Source organism: Pantherophis guttatus, chromosome 1 (genome assembly GCF_059756535.1).
Source record: "Pantherophis guttatus breed Tessera chromosome 1, ASM5975653v1, whole genome shotgun sequence".
NCBI classification, from domain to species: domain Eukaryota; kingdom Metazoa; phylum Chordata; class Lepidosauria; order Squamata; family Colubridae; genus Pantherophis; species Pantherophis guttatus.
This window is the reverse complement of record NC_142063.1, coordinates 49,988,303-50,008,709: the sequence shown is the minus strand read 5'-3', so window position 1 is coordinate 50,008,709 and position 20,407 is coordinate 49,988,303. Positions and strand designations below refer to the sequence as shown.

Genomic DNA, 20,407 nt, shown 5'->3' with positions numbered 1-20,407 from the left:
CACTTTTTCTTTTTTTGAACCAAAATGACATCGAATCTTGAATTCACAGAGGAGGATACAATATATTGATGAATGCACAGTGGGGACTGCAATATATTGATGAAGAGGTTAGTATTTCCAGGTTAGTGTACCGAAAAAAAAGCCATTAATACTTTATCCTTTCAGATTATTTTGCCTCCAGAATTGCTGCCCTTGATTTCAAAGAGATCGTAGGTGGGATCAAGGACACAAAGTGTGGACAGACAGCAGGAAAAGTCTGTTTATACAAATATGTTCCAGGTGCAGTGACCTGGTCTTGCCCTTCAAATGGTCACACTCCCAGGCTGACAAAATGACAAAGTTCAGCTTACAAAAAAGACAATGATTTCACTGCCATAGTCAAGCCACAGATGGCCTGGACGGAAAGAAAACAACTGAAAGAAGGTTTCATTTTGAGGCTATTTTTTTGCAGAAAGAGCACTTCTTTCTCCCAGTGCTTTTTCAAGAAGGATATCAATTTAATATTCTTATGTTTAGTTTCAATATACTTTTATATTTAAAACCATTTCTAATTAACCCTTAACCACAGACGTACTATTTCAGCTATGCTATTACAGACATGAGGTCATAATGACCACTCTAGCTGCTGGCCATAGTCCAGGTAATTGCACTACAATATTGTGACTAGTGGTTCTGGATCTATTGCTTCCAAAAGGTGCAGAAGACCATTTGAATTTGTTCTTGCCATATAAATTATTGCACAACATAGATTGTACCTGGTCATCAATTTCATCAGGAGCTTCATCATCGCTGATGTCAGAATCGGCGGTGGCTGTGGGTTCCTCATCGTCCTTTACAAAATTTTCATTGCAATCTGATTCTACCTCCCTCAAATTACTCTCTGCTTCTTCATACCATGTTAGAATACTTTCTTCAAAGTTTGGGTCACCAAATCACACTCTTTTTGGCAGAAAACGTGGCCCTGACATTATAAAAAATATATACGTTAACAAAGATCTGTGGTCAAAATGACCACAATTCAAATTCAAACACCACTACAGAAAACAGCAAATAACTTATGAAAGCGTGATGCTACATACATTCTTATTGGCAGGAAAACAAAAGCTATTGTTGTGACCTAGGCTCACTTAGTCGTTACAAGACACAATTAGTCCCAAACAAAACTATTTTATTATAACAGCTGAGAATTACTTTATTCCCAGCTTAGTCCAAATTAATTCCAAAACAAGTCCTTCAGAAAAAGTCCTTCTGGCTTATCACAAACCTGTATCTTCTTTGGCACTCTGCCAAAGGCCTTTCTTGGCAAAGCCCCATGAAGTTCAGAAACAAGAGACGCCCACTGGAAACAGATTTAACAACATTGCTTTCCTTCAAAGAGCCCAAGAGCCTTTGCTGCTCTTTTAAGCCTTATGGGAGGGGCCAATCATCTCCTGGCCTTGCTCCCGAGTCATCCCTTTTGCTTTAGCTGCTCTTGCCTTCTGGCAGCTCTGTGCATGCGTGCATTAGGAACAGGTTCCTCCTGTTCCTCTGCCTCTCTGTTGTCCGACTCTGCAGGCTGCGGAGTCCACGCATCACTCCCAGATGGTCCTGGCCCCATCTCTGCCTCTGACAAAGAGCCTTTGTCTGGGCCTTCCCCAGACTCCAGGACTAGCGCATGGTCCTCCCCAGCCTCATCACTGTCTGACTCTGCTGCTAGCTCCGCAGGCTGCTGGTGGACCACAACAGCTATTCACAACCCGAATGGTCCATTTCTAAAAATAGGGGTGTTCCAAACATTTTAAAAAACTGTTGCGGTCACTATGACCGCAGGTCTGTGGTTATGGGTTAATTGGTAATACATAATAACAATTATTGTACTAAAACATAATACAATAACGCTATGCTCACTGCATTAAGGAAATAAAGTCACAGATCTCTAACATTTATAATGCAAAATATTTATTCTATCTTCCTTCTTCCATATTTATGCAAAATATTTATGCTCCTCCTCCCTTCCATATTCTTCAGTTTTGGATTGATTGGTTCAAACTTTATTCAAAATATATTTCCTCCCTCACCGAGACATTATCTAGTAACAATACAAAAATCACCTGTCTCCATAGGTGTGGAAATATTTTTATTGCATGAAATGTTGAATGGAGCCAATCTTCCTAGAATAATGGGAGGAGGGTGTTGCATTAACTTTAATTTATGCAAATATTTCATTCTGTTTATGCTTTAATTACAATATCTCCAACCCACTAATGTGTGAAACTATGTAGTCATAATTGCACACCAATACCCTTTAAATAATCAAGCTTGGACCAATTGGACCAAGAATCACTGGTCACAAGGTGAGTTTCTTTTCCTCCTGTATTATGACTTGTATTTTAATGAAGATTTGTCACTGAGCTGCTGATAGACTATATTTTGCTCAATCCTCATGTAATGAAAGATAATGCTTGCATCATGATGGTGCACTGTCTGGCTTTTTTTCTGGTTTCTTGATTTTTCATCCAATACATTCAGTTATAACAGCACCCATGCTGTACATTAGTTGGTTTGTTTCTTGCAGTAAGATGGCACAAACTGAGTTACCAAGTGGCACAAGAAATACATCTGAAGATGGCTGTTGATATTCACAAAAAACAAGTGGAGAACCACCAGCTTTGATAAACAGTTATTCATTTTTTGGACTGAGATTAAAGATAAGAATCAATCCAATCATTTTCCCATGATCATAGCACAGAAAAGGTTAATAATGCAGCTCTTACCACTAAGAGCAATATTTTCCAATGTCCCTTTTCAGGATGTAGAAAACACTGGGAGAAGGACAGAAGAATTGTATAGATTAAAACAGCTAAATGAAATGGCAGTTTCGTGGAATCCCAACTAGAAAATGATATTTTCAGTAGCCACCATGTCGCCACTGTTAGTGTTTGATGAGGCCCAAGGATGATCTGCATGACAGTCTGTTTCTATTGAGCAAGCCAGAAAATAAAGTCACCATCTGTGGATTCTGGCTTCAAACACATTCTTGTCTATTCCCTCTTCTCAGTATTTCTATGTCCATTGTGTGTTTTGAGATAGGGAATTAAAGCAGATATCCTTTCTGGATACAAGCCAGCATAATGACCAGCCTGGCTGACATGCTGTCCATGTAGATAAAATATACACTCATCTTGCCAGCACACACCAACATTATTTCATTGTGGCTTGGCCTATGCTCAGCAGTGGCATCTTTTCCATAGAAACAGAAAGTTACAGGATGGGGGAACACCTTTCAAAAGCTTCTGTCTGCCTATATTCTGCCTATGAAGTCAGCATAAGGATCTGAGAATTTCCTTCAATTGTCCAAAGATGAAGTCAAGACACTCTAAAGGGACATTGTCTTGCTGACATATAGATACCAAGGCATCTGCTGATTTATATCAGTAATTTTCCATTTCAGATATAATCATATAGCCAAGCACAATTTTTCTTAAATTTGTTAAAAATATTGCCTCACTTTAAAGCTAATTTTACAGTTCTCACACAACCCCCTAAATAGTTCAGCATCTATACAACAGCCAAGCAGACAGACATACTTAGATATAGTTAAATTCTATATGTACTATGTATGGAATATTCTAATCCTGCTATTAGAAAAAAAGACTAGAAGGGGAAAAAAAAAACTCTCAGTCTTATTTTAAAACCATATACAGTATATATGGAAACAACACTGATAGAAAGCAGTAGCTCTTCCCAAATTAAAATGGGCTTGTTTGTTACATTATTTGGATACAATCAGTTCCCCATGGTTTCTTCATGGTTTGCATCTGGCCATAAAATATAAAATGGCAAAATCTTCATTAAAATTATCAACAATATTTCCTCGGCATCCCCTTCCAGGAACATTATAAATTAATGATTTCTGGAATTGTTCAGTATTCACTGCTTTTCTAAAAGTTGATAATAATGTCAAGCTATTACATAAGGATAGGGGATAAAAATGGGAAAATATAGATTCTTTTCAGCTTGCTAATGGTTGTCAAGAAGCAAGTTAATCCTTATTGCAAGACCATGCTGATATATGATATACACAATAGACATAGACGTATGAACATAGAAAGTCTCAATGTAGGCTCCATAACCCAACTTTTCTAAGGATTAACATAATATCTGGACATAGAGACAAGGCCACCAAGTGTCCTAAAAATACAGAAAGTGAGTATATCTACCTACAGAAGACAGCTGCAGATGGGACATGAAGAATTGCAAGATTGGAGTCCAGCAAAAACAAGGCTGTGTGAGGAATTTGGAAGACTATGGTATAAGAAGCTGCCCAGAAGGCTAAAGCTTTGCTGGAGGAATTTTGATGATGCTCAATTTTTAGTGGTGTGGATCTCTTATTTCAGATATGATTCCTGGACCTCGGTACTGGCTTTGCTTGCTATCTATGCCTCTCCCCTTAAAGTCTTGACTTTGGATTGGATTGGAACCCTGGCTGACCCTTTCAGTGCTAAAGAGAGGCTTCAGACTGACTTATATTTTATGACTCAGTTTGGTAATAAGTGAATTGATTTACGGGGTCCCTCTATTTAATTCTAGCAGAGTCTAATAAGGCTGTGAAAATGGTCACACTGCTTGCCTGCATGTTAGAAGTCACAGATTGTTAGTTTACCACTGTGCTCATTTAGGCTGATGAAGACTGAGGAAAAGTGAATAATCAGATTGCTGGGATATCCAATGGGACCATCTGCCTCCCCTTCAGTTCTTTCAAAAATGTTCATAATTTGCATGTTTCGGTGATACCATTCTAACGTATAGCAAGGTATCAATTCTTTTTTTTAACTGTCATTTTCAAATGAGAACTTTTGCCTGCTTTGTATGTAATTTACATATATTTATTTATTTAATTTATATGCTGCCCATTTTACAGTTTAAGGCAACTCTGGGTGGCTTACATCTGGATCCAGTCTTCACCCACTCATATTTATATTTCTCTCCTGTCCTACTTATCCTTTTATACATTCTGAGGAAATATAACAACTGCTGCTAGTGAGTTAAGACAAGAGCCACTTTAAAATTATCACTGATGTGGTACAGTACATTCACCCATGTTTTACTTGTAAAATAATAATGTGTTGGCTACACCTTTTGTTGTCCCTACCTCTATTATCTATACATGTCTATCAGTTTGCATTACACTTTAGAAACTTGACAATTTAACATTTACTATTGGAATGGCCACAGAAGCAGCAGAGGTAGGGCAGAATAATGTTGTCTGAAATATATGTGGGACATACCTGGCTTTGACAGAGTTGATTAGATGGCAGTATGCATAAGGATATAGGTGAGCAACTGTACTCTCTCAGAGTGGGACCTATGATGAGAGTTACAGTGTCTCAGAGCAGGAATGCTGAAATGTCAGTAATCAACTACCACCTACCGCAGTGTATGTTAAGTGTAAAATAGTATTTCCATCAAGCTGTGCAAACAGCAAGAGGAAAAGGCTCCAGGTTGAAAATTAAGATGACACACGACGTGGACAGCATTCTTAATTGCTAGGAGGCAATCAACTGTCTGAAGCGGTTTTAGTTAAATTGTACAATAAAGATTAATTATTAATCTTATTGAGAGTCTGGGAAGCTTCGGCCAAGTTCAGGCCTGTCAAGGAGAAAAATTGACATTTTTGTTGTGTTTCTAGCCTCATGAATCACAGCATTTTTTTTCTGAGATGTTTGGCTGATTTCAGACTGGAAGCACTAGTTTAGAGTTGCTTGGCAGTTTTGGCTGAACATTCCAAGAAAGTCATTCTACTACTAAAAAGGCTACTGCTTAGCAAGATACTATAGATTCTGAACCTTCAGTGCATTTTCCCAGAAGTACTGAAAATGTTACTGCCAAATTGTAATTTTTCATGCGGCAGAAGTGAATAATCATCAAATATATGTGGAGTAGCCACAATAACTGAATTTAATTTCATCACTTAATCAATTTATAACTTACTTTTCTACTCTAGTGAGCACTCAAAATGTTTAAAAATTTTGGAATATGGTCCAAAGTGCAAACTTCAGTTTCAACTTTGTATTTCTTTTTCAATTAATATCAAAGGTGCCTGTACCTCTGAACTTTGTCAGGACTCAGTCAAAAATTAGATATAAGAAACTAAGTTTAAACTCAGTACAAATAAAACAAGACTTTATTGGTCTGTGCATACATGTGAGCAGCCATTGAATTTATGGGCTCTTTTTGATGCCGTTTCTCCTGAAAAACCAAGTTTGTAACTTGGAGCTAGTATTGAACCTAGCAATGATCTTACATAGACAGTTTAGGAGTTATGTCTTAATTTAGAAGAACAAAAAAGGATTTGATACAAGAACAAGAATGTTAAAAATATTGCAAACATGCTGTTAACACAGCTGTTCTTCATATACATGATTAAATTTAATAACATTCCAGAATACATGTAAACATTTTTTTTAAAAATGTCAATACTGTATTTCATACATAAAATGTATTATTTAATAGGGCAATTAGTTTCTGAATAGAAACACACGAGAATCAAAGTATTCCAGTGATTTCCCTAGGGTTTTAGCTAATTCTAAAAGGGAATAGCACATGAACTCACTCTTTTACACTTATGGAACAATTTATATTCAGTTACACATGGGAAGAATAGCACGGTTAACAAGCCTATCTCTAGCATATACAATTAGCCTACTGTTATTAAGTATTATAACAGTAAAAAATGAAGTGAAATAAACAGTTCCATTTAAGAAAAGAAATGTGGTGCTAGAAAAAGAAATGTGGGTTTTTGTTCTCTGTACAAACTGAGGGAAGCTAACTTGCTGAGAAAAGAGATGGGAGATTTGTAGTAAAATAGCCAACAAATTTAGAGAGGAGAAATAACAAAACTTTTTAAAGATAGAATTTCTCCTTCTATTCACTAATGAGGGGGAATAAAAGAAGAGGGGGCTATAATTTATAACGAAACGATCTATTGGAAGCTAGGACAGAAGTTCAACAATTTTAAACAGAGGTTCAAAGATATATTTTCTTGACTACACTAGTCCGTTGTGAAGCTTGGGTAAAATGATAAGAAAACAGAGATAAAGAGAAAAATAATATTCTCTTAGAATTAATTGGAATTTCCATAAAGGTGATTTGAACCAATAGCATTGCTCTAGAGATGAGCCCCTGCATATCTTTTAAACTTTCCAGGGTTCAGATTTGAATTTGTTAGTCTGGACTTGATTATCCTTCAGAAATTCCACTGAAGAAACAGTGTAAGAAGCACGAATCACTTAACCAGCATCTCTGTCATTGGGAACCACAATTCTCTCTCTTTTTCTTTATGGAAGTTCTGAATAAGTCAGTTATGTGATATAGTCTATCTGGTAAATTTCTAGAAAAAGGATTATGGAACTCTAACAAAATCCTCCATCAGTCTTGGAAATAAATTAAATAATTACATCCTTGTGGACAACGAATTCAAAGGACACAATTACTTTGTCATTGAGATACACAAACAGTTTTATCTAGGTCTCAGAATGGATTAATAAACAACCAGATGGGTTTACACAAAAAAGAAGAAAGAAAATTTGTTTTATGGCACTGAATTTCTAGTACATAGGCAGTTAGGGCAATTAATTTTGATGGAACAGCTTTTGGATGAAAAATGCTTTTCCAATGGGAATGCCAATCATTTTGACATGTTAGTCATAGAAATTAAAACAAAACAAAACACAATCTAAGTACAACTTCCTTTACCTTTTGTTAAAATAAAATGTAAACTGTTGTTGCCAAACAGAAGAACAAAGATTCCAGCATAAATCCACAACAATTGACAAATTATGTCTAAGGCAGGGGTGAAATGCTTCCAGTTCGGACCAGATCACCCAATCTAGTACCAATAGAGGTGGATGGTTCAGAGAACTGGTAGTAAAAATCCCTGCCCCGCCCCCATGCCCAGCTGAGCCGGGCAATCATCAGAGGCTTTTTTTTTATTTTTAAAAGTTAAAAAAAAAAGTTGGCTATGCCCCCCCAGTCACATTACCCCCCTCCCCCCCCCAAGCCATGCCCACAGAACCGGTAGTAACAAATTTTACATTTCACCACTGGTTTAATACTAGACAAAATAATTTCCTTTCTCACCTGTCTATCCTCCTTCCCACTCCTCCATCTCATTAAATTTGGTATAGGATAATATGTTTTAGAAGTTATTTGGAAATAAATATTTTAGAAAGAATATTCATGAGTGAAAAGTTGCATTTATTTAATGGCCAAGGCTTATGTGTAAATGCCTTGCTTCATTTCTGTGCTAATCTGTTCTAATGATTTGTACCCTCCTTGATTTCACCTGCTAACATTAAATCCCACAGGAAGACATCATGGTTGTTAATTTGAAGTCCTACTCTTGAAAACTCCTTGGAGGACTATTTTTCTCCCCTTTTTATGAAAAAGTAGAGAAAAATTGATTACCACTTTCTCTACCCACAATTTCCAAAAGGCCTTTATTCAGGATAGTGTGGTTGTAATCAAAGCTGCACTGAAAATGGTGTCTCAAGAACAGAGGCTCATTATTTGTTCATGAAAATGAGACAGCATTTTCAGCACAAGTTTCTCGGCTGCCCTGAGAACTTTTCTGATTTCTGAAGAGGGTTCTTGCACTAGTGATATAATAAATCTTTACATAAAGAACATTTTCCTTCAGATTTTCAGTTTTAATCAAATTCAGTAGAATAAATCAACTCTGGTGTATCTAAATGTAATGAAAACTCTCTTTTTTAATTGTAGGCAACAGCCTTAACTAATTTTTAAGAAGAACCAATTTAGTAGTTCTAAATTTAGACAGTGGTGAAATCCTTTCACAGGAAAGCTGCATTATTAAGTAATTTTTAACAGAATAATAATCGGATTAATTTAATTAGCTGTTTTAAAACTATGCCAGTTGTACTTTATCTTTGGTCATGAATATTGTATTTTGTATTGTGTTTTTATTCTTATTTTTCCCATTATTTGTTTGTTTGTTTGTTTGTTTGTTTGTTTGTTTGTTTATTTATTTATGCACACACCAGAATATTCCCATATTAATGGCTACTCGTGTCACTGAATCCATTCAATTACTGTAACTCAAGAAGCTGCAGCATGTTAAGGAAATAAGGAATTGTCAAACTCCAGCTTCTGACTCCCACATTGGCCATTCAATTGTTTAATGGCATACTGTTTCTATTCCCATACATTCTGGACATCTTGCAGTAAAATACCAAAGTAAAATTTATTTTAAAGAGGGGAGAGGGCAAAGGCTTCATTCTCAAATTTCTTCAGGAAAGTATTATCTGTCAGAAGCTAACTAAATAATGGGAGGGTGTATTAAACATAATATCATGGCCATTGGAAATGTGCATATCCCTTCCCCAATAAACCAGGTGTATTACAAGTGAGTCACATTTCAACAATTAAATCAATGGCCCTTTTCAATGCCTCTGGGTCCCTTTTCTTCCAATGTCCATCTTGTTCTATGTGACTGTCCTGTTATCTAGGGGGAAAAAATCTGTCTCCTCATTTAATACTTTTTCAAGGATAATAAATGTTTGCATTTAACAATAATAAATAGTTCAGCAACCTGTCTGAAGTGGCATTTTTAATTTAACAGCAAGGCAGGAATTTTATCAAATATGAATTCCTATATAATAATGAATTCCCCTCCCAATGTAAGGAGGGATTCAATAAAGATGGTTGCTCCAAACATGTGATTGAAGCTCTGCCCCTTTTCTGTGGTATTTATAAAATTTGATTTATATGCCGCCCTTCTCCGGAGACTCAGGGCAGATTACAATGCGTTAAGCAATATTTTGCATGCAATGCATGTAAAAAAAGAACAGAGCTGGGATATTAAGTCCACTGTCTTGGCTTTTTTCAGTGACCTGAAAAATCAATTCTGTACATGCTCATAAGGGTCCAAACTGAATTAAATTTCAAAATCTTAAGTATGAAATTTAGATTTTTGTCTCAACCCATCCTTTGCTTTTTCTCCCAGCTTGTATCACTGTCTGTCCTTCCTATGTTCTTCCAGTCATGTTCTATGATTCCATCAACAATTGTGCACCTATTGAAATAAATGGCAGCAGCATCCAACCAAACTAGATATCACACCTGACAGTTGACAAGGACAGTTGTGTGCAGGGCCGGATTTTCCTATAGGCTAACTAGGCTTCAGCCTAGGGCTTCAAGATCAAGAGGGGCCTACATTCAAATTGTTAGCAAAATTAAAATTACACTTTCACTATAGGTGAAAGGGCCTCATAAGTGGAATAGCCTAGGGCCTCTTTTCATCTAAATCCGGCCCTGGTTGTGTGGGTTTTTTTTAATCACACAACCACTTCCAGTGAGGCAGTAGGCAATGAAAGGGAAAGGAAGAAGTGAGGGAGAGGAAAACTAAGAAGGGTTAACAATGCACAATCATCTTCTGGATCATTCAGAGTTGCCAGAGTTGAAGAATGTGGCCTAACATAGAGGTACACGGCCCTTTTCAGATCTGGTTTATAAATGGCAAAATTAAATGAAAAACTAGTTAAATTAATGAAATTGCACTTCACCGTTTCTTCTTCTGTTACATTAAAAGTTGGGGAACAATTTTTGGAGGGCTTTGGGGACTACACCTGAGACTTAAAGGGGATGCATTCTAGACTGAAAGAGGTCAGAAGTATTTGCCTCATCTTTCCTTTCCATTCCCTGATTTTTTTCTTCTCTCCTGTTTAAAATCACCATACTTTCCTGGCATTTCTGCAGAGACGTTACTGTAGCCTTTGGCTTACATTAAGAACAGGTGCTGGCAAAATCACAGTGGCACTACCTGCAGCATTTTTAAAGCTTTCATTTAGGAAACAGAATATACAAATACATTGTTTGTGCTGGTGGGAGGGAATGGAAGACTTATAGCCTTGCTGCAGCAATTATTAGTTGGGTTTATTTTACCTTTGAAAAAAATGTAACCAAAGCAAGTTGAGTAATGGCTTGGAAATTACTCAGTTCCAAATGCTGTTGTACACTGGATACTGTTTGAATGGGATCACTTTTTGCTGCCTTAGAAGAAAGCTACCTTTTCAATTTTCCATGCTATATTCAAGGTCCATATTGAAAACAAATGTGAGCTTTCTTTAGAATAACAATCCAGTGTTATTCTTTCCACGAGTAATCCCCACCCTTTTTCTAAGCCTTTTATGCCCAAAGTTCTCTCTGTCTGGATTTATTAAGTGTGCATAAGGGTAGGCACTTTGCCCAAAAATGGGAAAATGAAAGGCTGAATCCAGTTCTGGTGTGCAAAATGTAAGTTTGATAATGAAGGCAAGAGTACAGGATGTGTGAATGGAGCTAGAAGCTTTTCAGATATAGAATGTTCTGCCTCCCCCTGCCTCCTTAAAACTTACAACCCATTTAGTGGGAAATGTGAAGCTTTTATAGACTCTATAAAATTCAAAGCAAAAAAAAATCCACTGTTCATTCAATCAACAAGGAATCATGCAAAACATTTTCTCTAAAGCCATTGAAAAAAGTATTTCTCAAAGCCTAAAAAGATTACCATTTACCAATGTGCTAACTTAATGAACTTGGGAGAAAGTTATCTGGGCTACTGCCATCACTGCTTTTAGTTGGCCATTTATTAATTTATTTCTGCATGGTGGTATTTACTGAATAGCAAAAAGGTTAAGGAAGAGAAAGGGGAGAGAGAATTGTTTAAACTGCAAAATATAAAGCTAATGTAAACATTTTCAGAATAGAACCCAGTAGAAGCAACAGTACTGCAAAGATCTTGAAATGCATATAAGTGACACTATGAGATGTCTGGTGTTTCCTGGTGATGATTTTATTTCACAGCCAATCTGCTTTATTCACAGGGTTTTATAAGGGATCCATATGACAATGTCTTCCATTTGTATCACTCATTTCATCATTTTTCTTTCCAAGAATCTATCTTGGAAGTGGGGGGGGGAGAAAATCTGCATAATATCTGACTGGAAGTTCTTGGACCCCTTCTACCAGAATCATCCTAAAATGTCTATGACAATAAAAGTGATTTTCAACTTGCATCAAAAAGACCCCAACATAGGCATAAAGCTGAGACTTTCTGGAGAAGGAATATTTATAAAGTATATTCACCACTAATGCAATGAAGGGAAAAGGTTACCGCATTCTGGGAGCCAACATATTTCTACTCGGAGAGGCCACTGGGCAATGTCCCAGTTCAACATTACTTAGTTCCAAATAGGTAAACTCTAAAACACGGGTCTCCAAACTTGCCAACTTTAAGACTTGTGGACTTCAACTCCAGAAATCCCCAACCAGCATGGCTGGCTGAGGAATTCTGGGAGTTGAAATCCACAAGTCCTAAAACATGGAGAGCAACACAATAACAAAAAGAAGAAAACAATGAAAACAAACAGGTTACTTAAGGAACCGTCTCACCCCAATGGTATTGGGCCACCCAATTCGCTCTGGTAGAACCCCATCAGTAAAGGAATTCTGGCTGGCAGTATCAAGAAGAAAAGCTTTTCCTGCTCTGGCCACTCGCTTTGGAACCTCCTGTTGGCAGAGTGAGATCCACACCAGAGGTGGTATTCAGCAGGTTCTGACCAGTTCTGGAGAACCAGTAGTGGAAATTTTGAGTAGTTCAGAGAACCGGTAAATACCACCTCTGGCCCCGTCCCCATCTATTCTCTACCTCTTGAGTCCCAGCTGATCGGGAAAAAATGGGGATTTTGCAGTAACATTCCCCTAGAGTGGGGAGGGGAATGGAGATTTTACAGTATCCTTCCCCTGCCATGCTCACCAAGTCATGCCCACCAAGCCATGCCATGCCCACCAAGCCACAGAACTGGTAGTAAAAATTTTTGAATCCCACCACTGATCCACACCCATTGTCTTGGCCTTAAGGACCTGGCTCTGCTAATTGGCTTGGGGTCCAATGGGGCACTTTGCATTGGAGGTGGTGGGTGGAGTAAAAGAGAAGATCCTACCTCCATATCACTCATGTACATGGTTCATAGTTTTGTTAAACCTAGTTTTGAAACCTTGTTAAGTTTAATGTTTTAATATTTGTGTTTTTATTGTATTATAAGCCATCCAGAGTCTTTTTGGATAGTGAGATGGATGGCAAATAAATTTACTATATAAATGAAATAATTAGGAAAATCTACTCATCTCATATAATAGCAAGCACAGTAAGAAGCAATCACAGTGACAGTCTTACCTAACTTCAAGACTTCATGCCTGAGGGAAATCCAAGTTTTTAAATGCCATCAGAGTTTGGATCAAGTAAATCTGAGGAGATATGGTGTTTTTAGGTAAGTACTACAATGTGGAAAGCATGCTTTGCATGTTTCTTTATCTGGCATGTCTAATAGATGGACCAGAAGCAGGCCTATTCTGCTCGATTAGAGAGATGGGCAGAAACAATTAGAGAAAGACTGTCCCTGAAGTAACCTGGCCCCGTTCAATGAAAGGCTGTATAGCTGATGAGCAGCACCCTGGAGCCTGTTGGGAGTGTGGGAAACTTGCAAAACAATAGTACAATATTGGCAGACTGAGATGCATCAACTCTTAGGGTTCCAAGTAACACCCCCAGAGAAAATAAACTCCGAGACTTGGATTTCCTCAAAGTTACAATTTATTGGAGATGTCATATTGGCACATCTGGGAAAACCCGAATCTGAAAGTTTCCAGGTTTTCCCCACCCAACTGAAAGTTCAAGTCCCTGCCCAGCACCCTCATGTCCATCACATGGTCCAGTCAGCCACTGCTCAAACTGAAGATACTTCCCAATCATCCGACTCCAGATGCCAGGGAAAAGTATCCTTGACTCTCTGAGAAAGGAATGTTATTTTGACTACATATTATCCACACTCTATGCAATGCCCCCTCCCATTTTCCCACAGAAGAAGATGTGGAAGGCCTGAAGACTCAAATGTAAAAGATGGCTTCCAGGTCTGACATAAACAACTACTCATGCTGCAGACTTGTAGACCTATCACAGCTTAGGTCTACCCACATACCATGCACAGCAGTAATCCATTTGACAGATGAGAAAGACATGAATGGCTGTGATTAGTCCCTTACAATCCAGGAAAGGGCATAATTTTTAAATAAGATTAATCTGTGAAAAGGCCCTCCTGGCCATAATTGTCACCTGTTCCTTGAACAGAAAACAAGTCAGGAGCAGTTCCAACCTGCATACTGGTTTTGTTTAGGGCATGCAACTTCCGTAAGAACTGAAATAGGAAATCCACAGATCTAGGGGAATCTTAAAATCCATTTTACCTTTTTAGTCCATTTGTCTATGCTATCAAAATTACTTGAAACTTTGTTTTTGAGCTATTATAATGTTAGCTTTCATCTAATTTTGCATGCCAAATGTAATTATTACATTTTTATTTTTTTTTAATCTGGAAATGGAAATAGAAATGGAAATGGAAATAGTGAAAGAACTAGTTCTAGGACTAAACCATGCATCCATCCCACTTGATACTACACTCGACTTTGATGAAAAATTCATAAAGAACATTATTTAATTTAGTTTTGATCTACCTCATAGATGTAAAATTTGGTCCACATTTATCTAGTTTGTAAATCAAAAATCATGGAATACTTTTTAAAAGCTTTACTGAAATTAAGATATATTTCTACTAGACTCACATCCCATAAATGTTAACTGATTCCCAAAATAATTTAAGATTAATTTAAAGGACTTGTTTACAAATCCATGCAACCTTCTATTGAACTGTAGAACAATTCTTCCTGTTCCTGCTAGATCAGACCAAAGGTCTATCTAATTCACGATCCCATTTCCCATACTGGTTGGCCAGATCAGTCAAGAAAACCAGTTAAAAAAAGTCTGAAATGCAATAGCTCACTTTCTACAAAATGCATTTAAAGATATGCTGCCTCTGAGGACTGGGTATTTATTTCTTTGAAATACTTCTCTCTCTTAAATGCAGGTCTGGCAGGCAATGCAGTTCTCAAAAAATTACTTATACTTGTAATGAATACATTTCATCTGGCATTAATCATCCTTGGCTAACTATTTAGTCCCACGCAAGTTTACTTAAAAGTAAGTACCTTTATTTTATACAGAACTAATTCCAGATAAGCATACATAGGAATGTGGGCTAAGTCTGACTGTAACACAAGTATATTCAGTAAGACACACACTCTGTTGTGGAAGTCTTGATTATAATGATCAATAACTCACAAATATCTCCACTTTGAATTTGTCTTGGTTTCTAAGCTAGTAAGAATCCCAATTCATGTGGAAGAACTTTAGGGATATTGCTAACATACTGTGAAAAGAAACACTGTATTTTCTCTGGTCTTAATTAACTTCCAGGGTTAAGTGTACCGTACCTGCCTGAAAAGATCCACATGCCAAAAAGATAGCAATAAAATCTAGAATTTTAGGCATATCTGCTGCCATGTTTGCTAATCATCCAGAAGTTTGCATAGATCTGGGAGCCATAACCAATCAGTTTCTCTGTATGAAAAAAAAAAAAACCATATATCCCTGTTGTTATAAAAGGAAAAAGAAAATGCATCTTTATCTAGTATGTCAGTTCCATGCATAACAACAATTTTCTCATCACTCTATCCATGCCTTTTGAAGGTATGTCAACTTGGATTGTACACAGTGTTATGAAACAGTCCATGGTACATTAGAAATGTTAAATGTTAAAAACAGCTTTCTATATGTGTCATGCTTACACTATTGTGCATGATTTACACTATTTTACTTTTTTTTTTTTTGCCTTTGGGTTATTTTGAGTGATTTATAGCTTTATACCAATCTATTTCATTAATCCAAAGAACTAAAACACTTATTCTTTTCTTGAGAGGATAAAAGTTGGAATACATTATAAATGCTAACATTTAGCTAGGGATTCATTCTATGTTTTTATTATCTTTTCTGTCCATATATTGTATAATCAATGAAACTCATGAATGATATTCAATTTTAAAATACTGGGATCAAAAAATAGCTATTGAAACTATTTTGTATGTCGGAGGCCAGGAGCAGCATAGCAGACTAAAAATGACTCTGGTTTTAGTAAAACTGATGTATGTGGCTGAAATAAGAGATGGTGAAATCATCGGGTACTTGAAATTGTTCTCCAGACTATGGAGAACAAAGGGTTTGCCCATGCTTGGCTTTGTAGAGATGCTCTCTGCAAATAAATTGGAAAACAACCATTTCCAGAAGATTTAAGGGATCTGAAGGCTAAGGGAGTATTTATCTTGCCAAAGCCATGCTTGGTGCTTCATTGTTAATAAGTTGCTCCTTTTATTACTAATTTCATTGGGAGGTTAAGAACATTCCCAATGACAAGTTGTATTATACCAGGAGATTTTCCTCCTATCATGGATGAAAGAAGCTTTGATTAAGTTTTAAGATTAATAAAATAAGCTTTAATTTTTGATAAACAGCAAAAGTGGAACTAGAATGTTGATTTTGGAAAGTTAAGGAGCTAGATGGATTTGAAGAAATATTTTCTGTGTGGTGTATAAAAATTAGTAAAATAGTATGTGTGTATGTATGTATGTGGGGGACGTGGTAGCTCAGTGGTTAAGATGCTGAGCTTGTCGATCAGAAAGGTTGACACTTCAGCAGTTTGAGTTCCTAGTGCCACATAATGGAGTGAGCTCCCATTACTTGCCCCAGCTTCTGGCAATCTAGCAGTTTGAAAGCATGTAAAAATGCAAGTAGAAAAATAGGGACCACCTTGGTGGGAAAGTAACAGCATTCTGTGCACCTTCGGTGTTTAGTCATGCTGGCCACATGACCACAGAATCTCTTCGGCTTAGAAACAGAGATGAGTACCGCCCCCTAGAGTCAGGAATGACTCTATGTGTGAGGGAAACCTTTACCTTTAACCTATGTATGTATGTGTGTATGTATGTATTTAAATTAGTGGTAAGAAATTATCCCATGGGAAAATTTTGCTTCCTGGAAAATAAATAAATGAGGACTTGCAGGGTTATTAGAGGGAACCAGAGAGAACAAACAATTACACTGAAAGGAGAAGAGACAGATCAATACCATTTGAATCTATTCAATGCTATTTGAATCTAGAAGAAATTAAGGCTGTGTGGGAACAATTTAGTCAGGCATTACAAGTTTATGTGACACTATAGCAGAGAATACAGAAAAACAATACATTTTATTGGATTAAAAAAATGAGACTGATATGGATTTGGAGTTTTAAAAAAAATGCTTCATTATAAAAATGATGAGATAATATGACAAAGTGTTTAAAAATTCCAGAATATAAGAGCAATATTACACTACTTGATGAAACTAAATATCAAGCTTTTGAAAAATGAAAAGAAAATTTATAAAGTGAATCTGTTTGAAATGTATGTTATGGATTCTGGTTAATGGGATTTCTTTTTGACCAAGATTATATGATGAGGCTTTAAAGATTTGTTTACAATTCAAGAGAGATTTGTTGTGCTTTATTGCTTAGAGAAAATACTAAATTTGGATTATGAAATTTATATATGTGTGTGTGTGTGATAATCCAAATTTAGTATTTTCTCTAAGCAATAAAGCACAACAAAATTCTGTAATCCAAATCCAAATAGCTAATATTTCTGGCAGCTCTTAATAGACTGTGATTTGACTAGTGATAAGGAATGAGATATGGGAAGAAGAGATTTTTTAAAAATTAATGTACTAGAGAAGATGTTAAGTTAGTCAAATTATTTATACTTGTTTAGGGGGAGGAGTGTCAGCCTATATATATATTCCCTCTCTTCTGTTTTCCTTTTCCTTTTTATTTTTCTTCATTTTTCTTCTTTGCTTTACTGTTTATATTTTTCTTTGTTGTATTAGTTTTCTCAATCTTTGAATTTGTAAGCCTCAATAAAAATTATGGGGAAAAGGAACTATTTTGTATCCCATTGTTTCTTGTGAACTTTAATAAAGTATCCACTTTTGGGCTATTTGTTTTAAAACAATCTTAAACTGAGTGAATTTTGTTTTTTGTTAGGTTTTTCTTTGAAAAAAATTCTTGGCATAAACTCACATCTCTCCAGATATATCCATATTTTTATTCAGCGAGATACTCTGAAAATACTACTTAATCAATGCTCCCTGTCACTATGTGAGAACCATCTGTCTTAGAGCTTTTATGGTAGAAAACAATACATGCTTAGTTATCATGTATACAAAGTAGTCTCTGAAGTCTTCCTGTATAGTCAGGACATTACTGTTGTAATTACAATTACAATGGTTATCAGGTTAGCAAATCCATATAGTCAACTCTTCATATTTTTAAAGGACCTTCATTTAAATTGATGATGGGTATCATGGAAGCTGAATGCAGCTTCTGGACCACTTTTTTTTTTTTTTGGTAGCCACAGAATGCACAAAAATTATACTGTTCATTAAGGACAAAACACTTAAAAATTAAAGATAGTTTTAAATAATTTCATACTGTGCTTCCATGGAACCATGGTGATTTGATGGCAGTCTCTTGCATGCTGTGACCTTCAGCTCTCTATCCACCCACACATTTCAGCATGATACTGAGAAATTGAAGGACAAAACCTCTAGAATTTCAGAAAAAAGCTGTACAGTTGAACAGATTTTGACTGAGAGGCAAACTAAATGATACATAAATCATAAATTATTTTGCTTCACTTAAGAATTTATTTAGTTAATTATATAGTGACCTCAATCCAGGATTAGACAGCCTATGTTCCAGGAGTCTAGTTCTTGCCTTAATTCCTTTGAAAGTATTTAAAAACAAGCAAGCAAACAAAAACTATACAGCCATAAAAAAGCATATTTGCAAGAAGGTTTGTTCCCAAAAGAAATAGTAATAGTAGTACCTTAGTACTACTAAGATAGTAACAATATTAATAGGGCTGGAAAAAAAGCAAAGCTTTTTATTTTTCTATCCCATGTCTGGTACCTTAAGTGGGTTCTCAAACCTTGGAACAAAATAGTTCACAATTTACTATTGTCTATTTTGCCTGTCATGCACACTCATTACAGACCAATTGAACTAAAACAGCTTTATGTAATCATATTAGGTTAATTTCCATTGATTTCAAAGTGTTTACTCTAAACACCACTGACTGGATTTAACCATCACTTTATGTGCATTTGCTTTGTATGGAACAACAATCTGGTTTGAATTAATTCTCAAAATAGGACCATGAGAAATGATGCAAACGGGTGAGAATTGGGTGGTTTTAAGTCTTGATTTAATTTCTCAAGTTAAAATGATTGAAAATGTCTAGTAATACAAGGATTTTCTTTCTCCCTTTCTCTCTTTTTAACAGTAGTTTGAGTGTGTGAGTTCATGTAAATGAAAATGTACATGAAAGCCTCTAAAATGTAATCATCCAGGCACTGTTTATTTTGCTTTTAGAACTCAAGCTTTTGGTTACACTTCCTGTCACAATGCAGAAACTTCAAACCATATTTCTAAATATTACAAGCTGACTTAGAAAAAAAAAAGTAGGATAGCACACAATTGCTCAAGGCCAGTCATTAAAGGAAAAAAAAACACAATGCAAATGATAACTTTTTATTTGTCCCTTCATTTAAAAATGGACCCATTGATTGTGAAGGGAACAAAATTTATGTAAATGAACAAAGGGCCATTCCACAAAGCTTTAACATTGCAGGAGGAACTGACCTCTTATTAAATTGCTGAGCACATTGTAAGCCGCCCTAAGTCTCCGGAGAAGGGCGGCATATAAATCAAATTTAAAAAAAAATGTCCTAACTATGCTAGAAGGCACTTACAAATAATGATTTTAAGCTGCACTAATTATCTTATTTTTCCTGAAGGAGAAATGTCACAGAGAAAAATAATAAGAGGGTTTGCACATTGATTCAAGTATATCTTGAACTTCCTTATTCCTTTAACATTATCCAGATTTTCCCTCAAACAATAGCAATTGTATTTTTAATAGAAGCTAAAGTTCACATTTCTTACCTTATTCTAAGATAAACTTTTTGCTGTACCATTTGGCAGCAGATGTACAGCTGTTCTGAAACACCTTAGCTATTATTTATGTTGGATTTGAATCATAAGGACATACGGTTGTTTTGTTAGATTAATATCTCTCCTCAGGTAGCATTTTCTTCTTTTTAATATCCAGATTACACTGTTATAATATAATATACTTTATAAAAAATAGTACAATGAAGTGCAAACATTATTTCAAAAGTGCTTACTATGAGTTGGATGCATGTACTGGCTTCCAAATAATTTTGGTCCCAAACTAATAGTTGATACTTATTTTGAAATCTAGGATTCAGGAAATGTGTTAGATCAATGGATGACCAGGGTTTAATGTGGAGGAACAAATGAAGGAATGCATACAATCTTCACCCCTTTTTATTCTTGTGTCATGATGATGCATGCAAGTAAAGAAT

At 36.0% G+C, this 20,407-nt stretch overlaps 1 long non-coding RNA gene across 9 annotated transcripts in view; it reads right to left on the bottom strand.

Annotated features, from left to right (window-relative positions):
• Positions 1-20,362, bottom strand: part of LOC117665887 (uncharacterized) — a 31,969-nt gene extending 11,607 nt beyond the window's left edge. For 2 of the 9 annotated variants that reach the window (XR_004591501.3, XR_004591502.3), the window contains exons 1-4: positions 20,207-20,362; positions 15,364-15,490; positions 13,214-13,284; positions 2,091-2,150 (exon numbers count right to left, since the gene is read on the bottom strand). This is a non-coding gene — a long non-coding RNA (uncharacterized LOC117665887). Of the gene's footprint in view, positions 1-638; positions 962-2,090; positions 2,151-2,753; positions 2,802-11,809; positions 11,935-13,213; positions 13,285-15,363; positions 15,491-18,449; positions 18,541-20,206 lie in introns of those variants that run through there. The other 7 variants (XR_004591507.3, XR_015728760.1, XR_015728759.1 and 4 more) reach the window with 6 other exon arrangements.
• Positions 20,363-20,407: the final 45 nt, after the last annotated feature.